Source organism: Urocampus carinirostris, chromosome 16, assembly GCF_059441175.1.
Source record: "Urocampus carinirostris isolate Australia breed hairy pipefish chromosome 16, RoL_Ucar_1.0, whole genome shotgun sequence".
Taxonomy (NCBI): Eukaryota; Metazoa; Chordata; class Actinopteri; order Syngnathiformes; family Syngnathidae; genus Urocampus; species Urocampus carinirostris.
Window position 1 is genome coordinate 35,684,910 of NC_142364.1, and position 12,135 is coordinate 35,697,044.

The 12,135-nt window shown below is 35.7% G+C and overlaps 1 protein-coding gene across 4 annotated transcripts in view; it reads left to right on the top strand.

The window, feature by feature from the left end:
* Nucleotides 1-11,305: 11,305 nt before the first annotated feature.
* The window catches only part of sptan1 (spectrin alpha, non-erythrocytic 1), a 106,966-nt gene continuing 106,136 nt past the window's right edge, over nucleotides 11,306-12,135 (top strand). For all 4 annotated transcript variants that reach the window (XM_088355544.1, XM_088355545.1, XM_088355546.1 and 1 more), the window contains exon 1: nucleotides 11,306-11,448. The gene's annotated coding sequence lies outside the window, so the exon portion shown is untranslated. The remainder of the gene's footprint in view (nucleotides 11,449-12,135) is intronic.

Below are 12,135 nucleotides of genomic sequence, written 5' to 3' on the forward strand. Positions count from 1 at the left end.
AAAAGCACTGTATAAATGCAAACCATTTATGATAGAAAAGAATATACCTTTACTAATGTAGTTACAAAATGGGTTCACGTATTGTGACTGATAAAGAAATATGGCATGACACTCCATCTTCAAAGTGAGGTGAAGGAACAGAGAAGATAAGGTTATAGTTATAATTAATTCAATATTTACACTAAAATATTTGCATGTAAGATGTTACATACAGTTGAGGTTTGTGTAATATGCATTTGGTGAAAAATAGTCATCGTAGTGAGAAAAAAAGTTGTCAGCATTGTGCAAAACATGTGACAGTATTTTTATAGATAAGGTATAAAAATAAAATTATTTAAGGGTGAAAATCTAATTGAAGGCAAATGAACTTAGAAATAATATACTGTTTTGCTTTAGAACAAGAAATGAGATGGCAAAGTATTACAATAATATAAATTCGACTACAAAAATACTATAGTAATACTATACAAACACTACACCATTTCGTTGCCACAATAAGAAATATTATAGACTACAGAAATATTACTAGGGAACTATCGTGAAAATACTACAAAGGAGGAAAGGTACAATTTGATTTTACAGTAAATGTGTTGCACGAATGTTTTTGAGTTTTAGAATTTGGTTCTTTTCTCATTTGGACTCAACAACCCCCCTTTGCTCACCAAGGAGGAAACGGTAAGGAAAGGTAGCACTAATAACGATGACGAAGATATTACATGGGATGAACAATGGTAAGTGAAAACCAATTTTTATAATATTAAAGAAATATGTCAACACTAAGGGAGAACCAGAAAATGTTTTGTGTTCATATGCAGCCGGTATGAACCATAAGCATGATAGGTAAATCTTATCTCATCAGCTGCACCGCTTGTCCTCAGTGAGGTGGCAGGAATGCTGGAGTCCATCACAGCAATCATCGAGCAGCGTTTGAAGGACACCCTGAACTGGTTAACAGCCAATTGCAGGGCACACAAAGATAGACAATTCACTACCTCATTCACACTTAGGGACAATTTGGACCAGCCAGTCCACCTGAAATGCATGTTTTTGGAATGTGGGAGTAAACCGGATAGCCGTAGGACACCAACGTAAGCACAGGAAGCCCGGTGAGTGGATTTGAACCCACACAGGAGGTTCCCAGGTCCTTGGTACTATGCCGCACACGTGCTGGCCACTGCGCCACCGTGCTGCACACACATATAACATATATATATATATATATATATATATATATATATATATATATATATATATATATACATGAAATAATTTTTAATCTGAACTATCAATAATGATAATGTGATGGATGTAAAAGAATAGATTAATAGATATTGTAGTGTACGGAGTTTATTTTGCCCCTAAGGGATTTCGAATTGCGTGTACTAGCTTGCTAAAAGATTTATAGATCCAGGCAGAGATCTATGAACCCCTAAAATTTAGTGATACAAAGATCGAAGTTATGAATCGGTGACAAATGTAGTAGATATCTGCGTATTCATTCAGTTTTGATCATCGAATTATTAATTTATTTTCTGCATTTAATTGTTGATGGTAATGGCTAATGACCACAGGCTTGTCTTTTTCCATTTTTCTACCTATGTACTTCCTTCTTTCCTTAACATCTTAGTACAACATAATTCGTGATATCAATCATCAAAGCAAATGAGCGGTTTAAAAGGAAGCGCTCTTTGATGAATTGAACAAGGGAAAAAAAAGCCGCTTGTCTAATAAAAAGACTGACTTAACCTTCGCTCGACAACAATTACCACCAACAATGACGTAATCTCGAAGCGACAAGATCTCATTAGCTAAGATCGGCGTGCAGAAAAATAAAAACTCATACAATAAAACCAAAATAACGATAAGGCTTGTAATGCGTTAAATCTTTATCAAAAAGTGACTAAATGATAATGACAATTTAAAGGGAAAAAAAATTGCGTCCCCAGCATAAATGTTGCGTCTAGGACACAGGTACGTGGGGAAATAAAAACACTGAGTGTATAATACAAGATAATTATACAGAATAGTTTTAAAAGAAAGATTATTTGAGTAACCAAGCTATTCATTTCTCGTTGAATATGCGAATAGCAAAAGGGTAATAACTTTAAGACGTGTAGTTTTGCTCCTGATAAAGCAAGGACGAGTCAAGCAAAGAAGACGACTTTAAACCGTCCATAATATTAGTGTCCATCTTCTCGTTCGTAAATGGACAAATTCAAAAGAGGCGTAATATGTAAAAAGATTATTTCCTTAGTTGTTCTCATATTCAATAATAAATCACTCTCAATAAAATAATGCAGGTCATTTGAACCATTTCAAATAATGAAAATTTTGAAAGATATTTGAAAATGACGACAAATTAACACAGAAAAGAAAATTCGAGACTAGAAATCATTAATAACATAGCTGAAGCTATTTCAGTCACTGAATGGAATGTTTCCATTACACAGAAAAAAAAACAAGTGTTAATAGTCGGACCAGATCGTGTTGATTTGTATAGTCTTAATCACAAGGGATCACGAAGGGTTGCATGGAACGAAGACTACTGCGTAGAAACAAAGATTGTTGCGCGGAATAAAGTTTATGATAACAATAAATACGAGTCAACACGATAATTCATAAGTGACAAGTATGCATTGCTTCATATTGAATGAATAAGAAAAGATTGATTATGATTACAGAGAGGAAAATGCAATTAGAAAGTTTTGACATCAAGTTCGATTTGGCATTTTTTTTAGATGTTTTTTTTTTTTTAGATCTTTTGAGATTTTTGATGTTTAGATAGTGTGAGGGTTTGGAATTTTGACAAGTTTAGCCCAAAGTACTGGATCCTCTGGATTACGATTGACAATTGATAAAACAAATGTGTAACAAATACTGACTTATGTTTTGGTTCAGTTAAAAGGCATCAGTGTCTATGGAAGAGCATTTTTAGAAGACAATGAGAAACAGATTGATCAATCTTGAAGAAAGTCATAGGAAATAAAAATAACGGATTAGTTGATTTTGAGACATATCATGCTCATTTAAAAATAATTGCACGGGAAATAAATGGATAGAAATTGATTAAACTAAGATAATGTCTACTGGTACTTAAATTTAGAGAAAAAATTAAGACATTGAAAAATCCGGGTAATTTACTAGAACATCCCAGTACGTAAGCACGATAAAATTAACAACACTCTTAAGTGCCACTGAATTTCACAATGACTCTTTTTCTTTTTGAAAATCAATGCACTCTCCAAAGGGACTATCAATCTGTCAAAAAGAGGGCATATCAACCTGTCAAAAAAGGACATGGACTGATTGTTGTTTGCTGTCAATGTTAGAAATTTTTCATCTATTGTCTGCGCCTCTTATTAGCAGAAAGGCCAAGGGGGTGAAGGAGCACATCCTAGCTGCGCTCACTAACGACGAGATCACGGGGGTGACGGAGCACATCCCTGCTGCTTTTCAAACAGCTAACAGGAGATACCTAAACTCGTTGTCAGCCAGTGGAACTAAAACCAAAGACAATAAAGTCATTTCCTGTTTGACATGGACACATTTTGAAAAAGTATTTTTGATGGGCCAAAACCAACATTCAAATGGTGAATGTAATGTGGAATACGCAAATCAAAGACTGAAACACAACAACATTCAAGAATACGTCTGCTTGAAGTTATATAGAGTCTTGTTAATACAAAGTGTAAATGTACGCGAGGAAGATTGATAAATTCATCTTGCAAATTTATAAATGCTGTCTCATTTCACTCGTATTCATAGATAGTGAACTTTGGTTTTAACTCAGGGGGGAAGTTTTGAGACATTCAGTAAAATAAAAGTTAAAACCTAGTTTTGTCCACAATTGATGAAAAATTGTCTTCTAAATAAGCTCTCCATATAACTATTTTTGAAATTCAAATTACGAAATTTGGACGGATAGAAAAATATTACACAAAAGAAATGTTGTAATACAACAAAATTACAATGTTTGTCAAATTGATTAACAATATTCAATTAGAATAACCATTTGCCATTAGATTATCGCCCACATTGAAAACATTTTTGGACGGTATTTTTCATTTTTGGCAAAGTCATTCACTTTGGGCGTGAATTACCCGCTTTCTTTGCAAAATACTGTTATTTTGAACAAATTTACTTACTGAAAAGATAATACATAGGTTATGATTTTCACAAAAGGCAAAACAAAGAGTGAATCATAAAAATAAAAACGTGTTTTCTTGGGCTAAATTGATAATTTAACAATCCACCCTGGTCATCTGCTTTGAGGGGAATGGCCAACAGCAAGATAACACATTGAAAATCAAAAGAAAATGCAAATAAAAAGTGCATACAAAATGCTTTTCGAATATGATCAATCCACAAAAGAGAAAACACTCAATCACTCAAATCAGGGTGAATGATATTGACAAGAATAATGGTTGAATTGATTCAGTGACTTGAATTAGTGAAAAAGCAAAATTTGAGATTTAGAACTAACGATTTAAAAAGTAAATTGTTTATCTTCGAGTTGTAGTGGGATATAATGCTCAAGATGGATATGGCAACTTATAGTAGGGATTTTGATTTTCACTTATAATAAATATAAAGACAATTTAAGAAAATATACGAATCTATAAATGATTTTTTTTTAATTAAAAAATAAAAAATAAAAAAATAAAATAAGTCCCTCTATCCTTTTTTCCATCTATAGCTTTCCCTGAATATTCAGTTCTATGGTATTCATTTATGCTTCTCTCATCCACACAGGAGATAGTGACCCCTGCTGACCAGAGACGTAGTTCAGTCAGTCCTTTCGCCATCAGCTGTCTCTCCTACACACGTCCACATCGAGGCTGTTGTCATCTCAGCTGCCACACGAATCTCCAACATCACGTCAGGGAGCGTGGGGATCTTAACAGTTGCCATGCTCATGAAAAACGGCATTAAAGCCGCCAATAATGCCCTAATCTATTCTCCCGAAAGAATTGGTATCGGACTCCACAATGATATTTAGAGAAATGGTGGTCATAAAAGTACCAAAATAAGACTCCAAAAACAGTGGGAAGAAAGAAGTTTAGTTCAATTTCTGCTATTGTTTTGTTGAAAACTTTGGACTTTGCGGACTGCTTTGCTACATTGGTATCAGCTACCACACATCACACAATTTCATTGATAATAACCAGATATTCCACAAGTCTCACATACTTACACATCGGACCCCACAACTATTAACATAGTTACTGGGTAAAATTAACACTGATTAATTGATTGATTCTTGATTGAAATTTTTGTTTATTCTCTAACGAATACTTGTTAGGTCAAAAAACTTGACAATTTAGCTAATATAAGAGAAAAAGGGTTTTTTCACATGAATCAGATCATAGAATGAACGTATTATGACAAGAAAATACATCTTATCAAGGTTTTTCTGATGCGTTTCAACATTAAGTCTCAAACTTAATGAAGGAACAATCAGGGTAACAGGCGATGTTATAATGTTTTTGATTTTGGGTTTTATTCCTATAGTAAGACATCCACACATCTTATCGATGCCGGTTGTCATATTTGCTAGAATTTAAAATTTAATATTTTTCTTGATGAAAAAAGGTTTTGGAGGTTTGTTTATGCATACAATTTTTTGATAAATTGGCACCATGCATTCTAACCTCTTGCCTAACTAGTGATGCTACAGTTTTGAAAAGGATTTTGGGGATCTTTTCATTCTGTTTATCTTAATTCTCGCGGTCTCCAACAATGACCTTAGAGTTAACGATTGCTTAACTGGAGATCTTTCTTCACTTTTGAACTTTTTCACCTTTTTGTTTTTGTTCGTTTTAGTTGTCCAATTTTTGTATGTTTTTGTCCGTTTTTGTTTTATCCTGTTTTTCCAGCAAGAGACATTCCTTGTAGGAGAGAAAGTTTTTTCCTTTTTTGAAGGTTTTTTGCCTGTCTGTGTAATTACCAATCTATTTTTTTTTAATTCTTCGAGATTAACAGCAGGGGGTAAATGTCAGGTTTTCAATGAAAATCTCTTGAATTTCTGTCTCAAGGTAATTAGCTTGTTTTTATATTACTAAATATAAAAACAATGTTTCTCATATACACACACACATAAAGTAACGTTTCAACAATGAGTGTAATTATATCTCTTGTACTTTTATCAATCTTGTATTCTTTTATTTTTAAGTCATGTTCTTGTGTGTACTGATTTCTCTGATGCAAAATAAACCACTCCCTCTCTCTGTTTGGACTACATCCAGTAAGGATGTAAGTTCTTTGCTGCCATGATCATGTAGAATTAAACTATATACATGTATTTTATCTGTGCAAATATAGCCATTAAATAGTCTTAATAATGTAGATCTCTGACAATACATACAGTGCATCCAGAAAGTATTCACAGTGCTTCACTTTTTCCACATTTTGTTATGTTACAGCCTCATTCCAAATGGTATTAATTTAATCTCTTATCTCAAAATTCTACACAAAATACTCCATTATGACAATGTGAAAACGTTTTTTTTTTTTTACTATTTTTGAATTCATTAAAAATAGAAAACTAAGAAATCACATTTACATAAGTATTCACAGCCTTTACCATGACGCTCAAAATTGAGCTCAGGTGCATCTTTTTTCCACTGATCAGCCTTAAGATCTTTCTACAGCTTAATTGGAGTCCACCTGCAGTAAATTCAGTTGATTGGACATAATTTGGAATGGCACACACCTGTCTATAAAAGGTCCCACAGTTGAATGTGCATGTCAGAGCACAAACACAAAACATGAAGTCAAAAGAACTGTCTGTAGACCTGCGAGACAGGATTGTCTTGAGGCACAAATCTGGGGAAGGATACAGAAAAATTTCTGCTGCTTTGAAGGTCCCAATGAGCACAGTGGCCTCCATTATTCGTAAATGGAAGACATTTGGAACCACCAGGACTCTTCCTAGAGCTGGCCGGCCTTCTAAACTGAGCGATCGGGGAAGAAGGGCCTTAGTCAGGGAGGTGATCAAGAACCCGATGGTCACTCTGTCAGAACTCCAGCGTTCCTCCGTGGAGAGAGGAGAGCCTTCCAGAAGGACAACCATCTCTGCAGCAATCCACCAATAAGGCCTGTATGGTAGAGTGGCCAGATGAAAGCCACTCCTTAGTAAAAGGAACATGGAAGCCCGTCTGGAATTTGCCAAAAAGCGCCTGAATGACTCTCAGGCCACGAGAAACAAAATTCTCTGGTCTGATGAGACAAAGATTGAACTCTTTGGTGTGAATGCCAGGCGCCATGTTTGGAGGAAACCAGGCAACGCTTATCACCAGGCCAATACCATCCCTACAGTGAAGCATGGTGGTGGCAGCATCATGCTGTGGGGATGTTTTTCAGCAGCAGGAACTGGCAGACTAGTCAGGATAGAAGGAAAAATGAAGGCAGCAATATATAGAGATATCCTGGATGAAAACCTGCTCCAGAGCGCTCTTGACCTCAGGCTGGGGCGAAGGTTCATTTTTCAGCAGGACAACGACCCAAAGCACACAGCCAAGATCTCAAAAGATTGGCTTCAGAACCACTCACATGAACACATGAGAAATTAAATTTGAAATAAAAGACACAGTGGTTTATTTCTTATCTAAATACATAAAATAGTATGTATTTCCCCTTATTCTTTCAAGGTCCTTTAACAAAGCCAACATTACAGAATTAAAAATAATGTAATTCTATATATATATATATATATATATATATATATATATATATATATATATACCCCAGTTCTGAGGCTAATATTTAGTGAATGCTTAAAGTCCCAATTTGAAATATTTTACCACTATATGGCACTGTGTTGTCTGATACGAGATATTATTATTAGTTACTATACAGTAGTGTTGAAATGTGCTTCAATGCAGCATATTTTAAGTTTTGGAATCTTTGTTTACATGCATGATTGATGTCAATTTGAATTAACCCTTACCAACTCATAACATAATTCTTCTAATTTATAATTTCTTCTGGCATTTATGTTGTGAAAAATATTTATTATTTATTTATTGTCAGAAAAGGATTCCAAGACTTTAGGTGTTATCTCTTTGAGATACAGGTCCAGACTGTGACATCCTATATAAATGCAAATTGTAAGGGTCTAGGTAAGGTGTAAGGTGTAGTGTTTTTTTTTTTACTTTTTATTTCTCACACACAATTTGACAGAGGGTTGGGTCACCCATCATACAGCAACACAAACAAAAAATATATACAAGAAACAACAACAAAAAATGTCAATAGAAGAAATAAAATAAAAGGTGAGATGTTTAAACATCAAGTAATCTTTTCTCGAATTAATCTAGTTTCAGTTGAAGTACTCGGTGATTTTTTCCATAATGTACATTTGCTTTAATTTGGCTCTCTGTTGTTTTATGTCAGGAGTTTGTGGTTTCAGACAGGAAACTGTGATCATTTTACCCTTAGTACATATTTAAGTTGACCAGTCAATAATTCTTCTGGCAAAATTCCTAAAACATAGGTCACTGGCTCCGACCGCAAATCCCAAACAATAATTAATTTTGTCTCCGTCTGAATACTTCTCCAGAAATTTAATATCACGGGGCAATTCCAGAAAATATGCGGGAAATCTCTGACCCTCCCACAGTTATGCCAACATAAATTGGAAAACCAGCTCGGTAGCCTCTCTGAGACTGGGAGGTCGCTGGTTCAAGCCTCGGCCGAGTCATACCTAAGACTTACAACATTAGAACTCATTGCCTCCCTGCTTGGCGCTCAGAATTAAGGGTTAGAATTGGGGGGTTTGGACACCTAATGACTGAAATGGCTGCGGCTGCATCCGCTCGCTACAGTTTAACTGTACAGGTCAGGTGTATCGACATTTCGTTCTGTGTGCATTGTTACAAAGAATGACAATAAAAATAAATTCTTCTTCTTCTTCTTCAACTCAGTGTTTCTCAGCGACAGCCCAGAAACCTCACTCATCCTCTGTGGAGGAGTGGGCCAAAAGCCCTCCTGCACAGTGTGTGCAAACCTTGTGAAAGACTAGAGGAAACGTGTGGTAAACAAATACTACTGTACCAAATATTAACATTCATTTTTGTCAGGTGTTCAAATACTTCTAATGGGCGTACTAATAGGTCTTTCGGGGTCAGAATTCTAAATGATACACAAGTGTTCAAACATTTATTTGCAGCTATATCACACAAATAAATCGTTAAAAAAAATCATGCATTGTGATTTCTGGATTTTTCTTTTTAGTTTATCTCTATCATAGTGGACATGAATCTACGATTAAAATTTCGGACCCTTTCTTGACTCTTTGTGATAAAGGGCTATACGAATAAACATGACTTGACTATATATATATATATATATATATATACATACATATAATTGGTGTACCTGTCCCACCAAAGATCCACATTCACGCTGGACTGGATGATGAGGTTTTTATTACAGTTGCTGCAAATGAATAAGTCACAACACGTGGTAAGCTTCTCTGCTGGCTTTGATCTCTTTGATCTCGTTGACAGCTCGCTGTTAGACTGCCCAACAACATATCAAAGCGCTTTCTTTTCAGTTTACATAAAATACATTTTAGAATATCAACCATTACAATACATTTTTACATCCATTTTAACAAGATACTTTTTACAAGAGATCGTAGTGTTTTTTTTAACATTTACAATGAATTCAACATATTTTTCTTTAGTCTGAACTTTAACCAACATCATCCTTTTTATATATATGAGAAAATAGAAATAATAACAATAATGAGTATAGAAACGGGTACAATTTACCTGAATGAAGGAGTCACAACACGTTGTAGGCTTCTCTGCTGGCTTTGATCTCTTTGATCTCTGTAAGGGGAATTAGCATTTTAACATGCAACGTCCGGCAAAACTAACCTAAAAGGCGACAGAAACAAAACGAAAATAAATCCAAACAGCTTGCCAACATCAATCAGATTACTGTGCATGTTGAGAGATTTGTCAGCTGTGGTTTTAATGTTTAAAATTAACTTTTTGCGGAGCACCAAAAGTCGTGTCTTACCGTTGACAGCTCGCTTTTAGACTGCCACCAATCCCGCCTTCCGGTCACACGTCAAAAGCCAAAACCAAACATTACCCCATACCAGCAGGTAGCACTGTTGGACTCTTCATTGTAGGACACTTGCCAAAAACTATACAACATATTTCAGCAGGAATTTCAATAAAACAAAAGTTATTATTACACCTGTTACATATATATATATATATATATATATATATATATATATATATATATATATATGTATATATATATATATATATATATGTATATATATATATATATATATATATATATATATATATATATATATATATATATATATATATGTGTGTGTATAATATGGGCAGTACGGTGGTTAGCGCGTGTGTGGCACAGTTCTGAGGATATCAGATCGCACCTTCCAATGTGGAATTTACATGTTCTCCCCGTGCTTGCGCGGGCTTCCTCCGAGCAGTCCGGTTCCCTCCCACATTCCAAAAAACATGCAGTGCAGGTCAATATGCTGGTCCAAATTGTCCGTAGGTGTGAATGAGCGAGTGAGTTGTCTGTCTCTGTGTGCCCTGCGACTGGCTGGCAACCATTTCAGGGTGAACCCTGCTCACTGCCTAAAGATAGCTGGGATGGGCTCCAGCAAACCCACGACCCGACTGAGATTAAGCGGTGCAGAAATAAATGGAAGGAGACCAAGAGGAAGGCCGTGATTGGATAGTGTTATGAGTGCGCTGCAGGAAAGAGGTTTAAATCTGGTGGAAACTAGAGCTCTTGTTGGTGATAGGAATGAGTGGAGAGGTGTTGTGAAAGGATAGTAGGATGTTTGGATGCGTTCTAAGGAAGGGGCAGGGCACATGTATGATGCGGCAGGGGTAAACCAGTGAAAGCTGTCAGGCCCTGCTGTTGAGAAGAAGAGTGCGTTGTGTCACCCTGACCTGAGTAGCATGGCCGCTGCCTTGTGCTTAACTTGTGGGCGTTTGGGCATTTGGGTTGGCCATGGTCCCAAAACATTTTGTGTGTAATTTTTTTTGCTACTTTTCCCCCTATTTTATTTTCTTTGTTTTTATGGATGCGTTTGTCTTGCTGTCGGTCATCCCTCTCGAAGGATATGACCAGGGTAGATTGCAGATAGATAGCTAATTGATTTTTACATGTAATTACTTTAAGGATCTGAAAAAATGTGGTGTGAATTGTGTTTTACCATTCACAGAGTGTTTGTCCGCGGACATCGCCATTTTGTCGATTGACGTCAGATTGAAGTCGGGGTACATTTCCACCACTTCCGGTCAATGGTTGTGCTGCAGTAGTGACGTCAATCACTAGATAGAGAGCGAGAGAACGAAAACAGCTGCTGGTCATTCTTTGACGATATACAGTATCGGGCATCCACAACTGGACATATTTTTGCGTTCTTTTGACAACAAATAGGTAGGAGTTTTATCGAACGTTTTTTTTCTCAAATTATTCTAGTTTTTTAACCGTTGTCTGAATGCGTTATATCTTTCTTAATCTTTGCAGCCGTCGGGCGCTAGCTACGCATCTAGCTTGTCTTAAAAATAACTCTATTTAAATCGGGCAGATGATGGGGTATTTTATGACGATTTTTCCATTTTTGGAGAAATAAATTATGCCATTCGACTCAATTTAGCGATATTCGCGATTGAGCGATAATTTACTATTATTCACGTAGGAAACATTTGCAAAGCAAATACGTTTGCATCTGTCGTATGAGGGATTTGAATTTGGCTGTGTCACTGCAATGTTTATCTTTTCGATCCAGGATAGTTCCACTGATACGTATGACAATCTGACGATACAGATGTTGCATTTTATACCATAGTGAGCATTTTAAGTAAGTATCGTGACAAATGAAATGATGACATTCGAATACTATGATCTTGTCGGCCATTATCAGTTGGGAACCGCCCAGTGGAGGTGCATTGCTACAGATCGACATGGCTGACGTTCTGCAGCAACCCTTTCAGTGCCAGACATTTATCTCAAAATCTTTTTTTCTTTGTAATTAGCGCAAAGGGCATCCAGTTTGATATTGCACTTGGAAAATAACAACTCATGTTATTAATTTATTTTCAATATGTTATTACCAGGTTAATT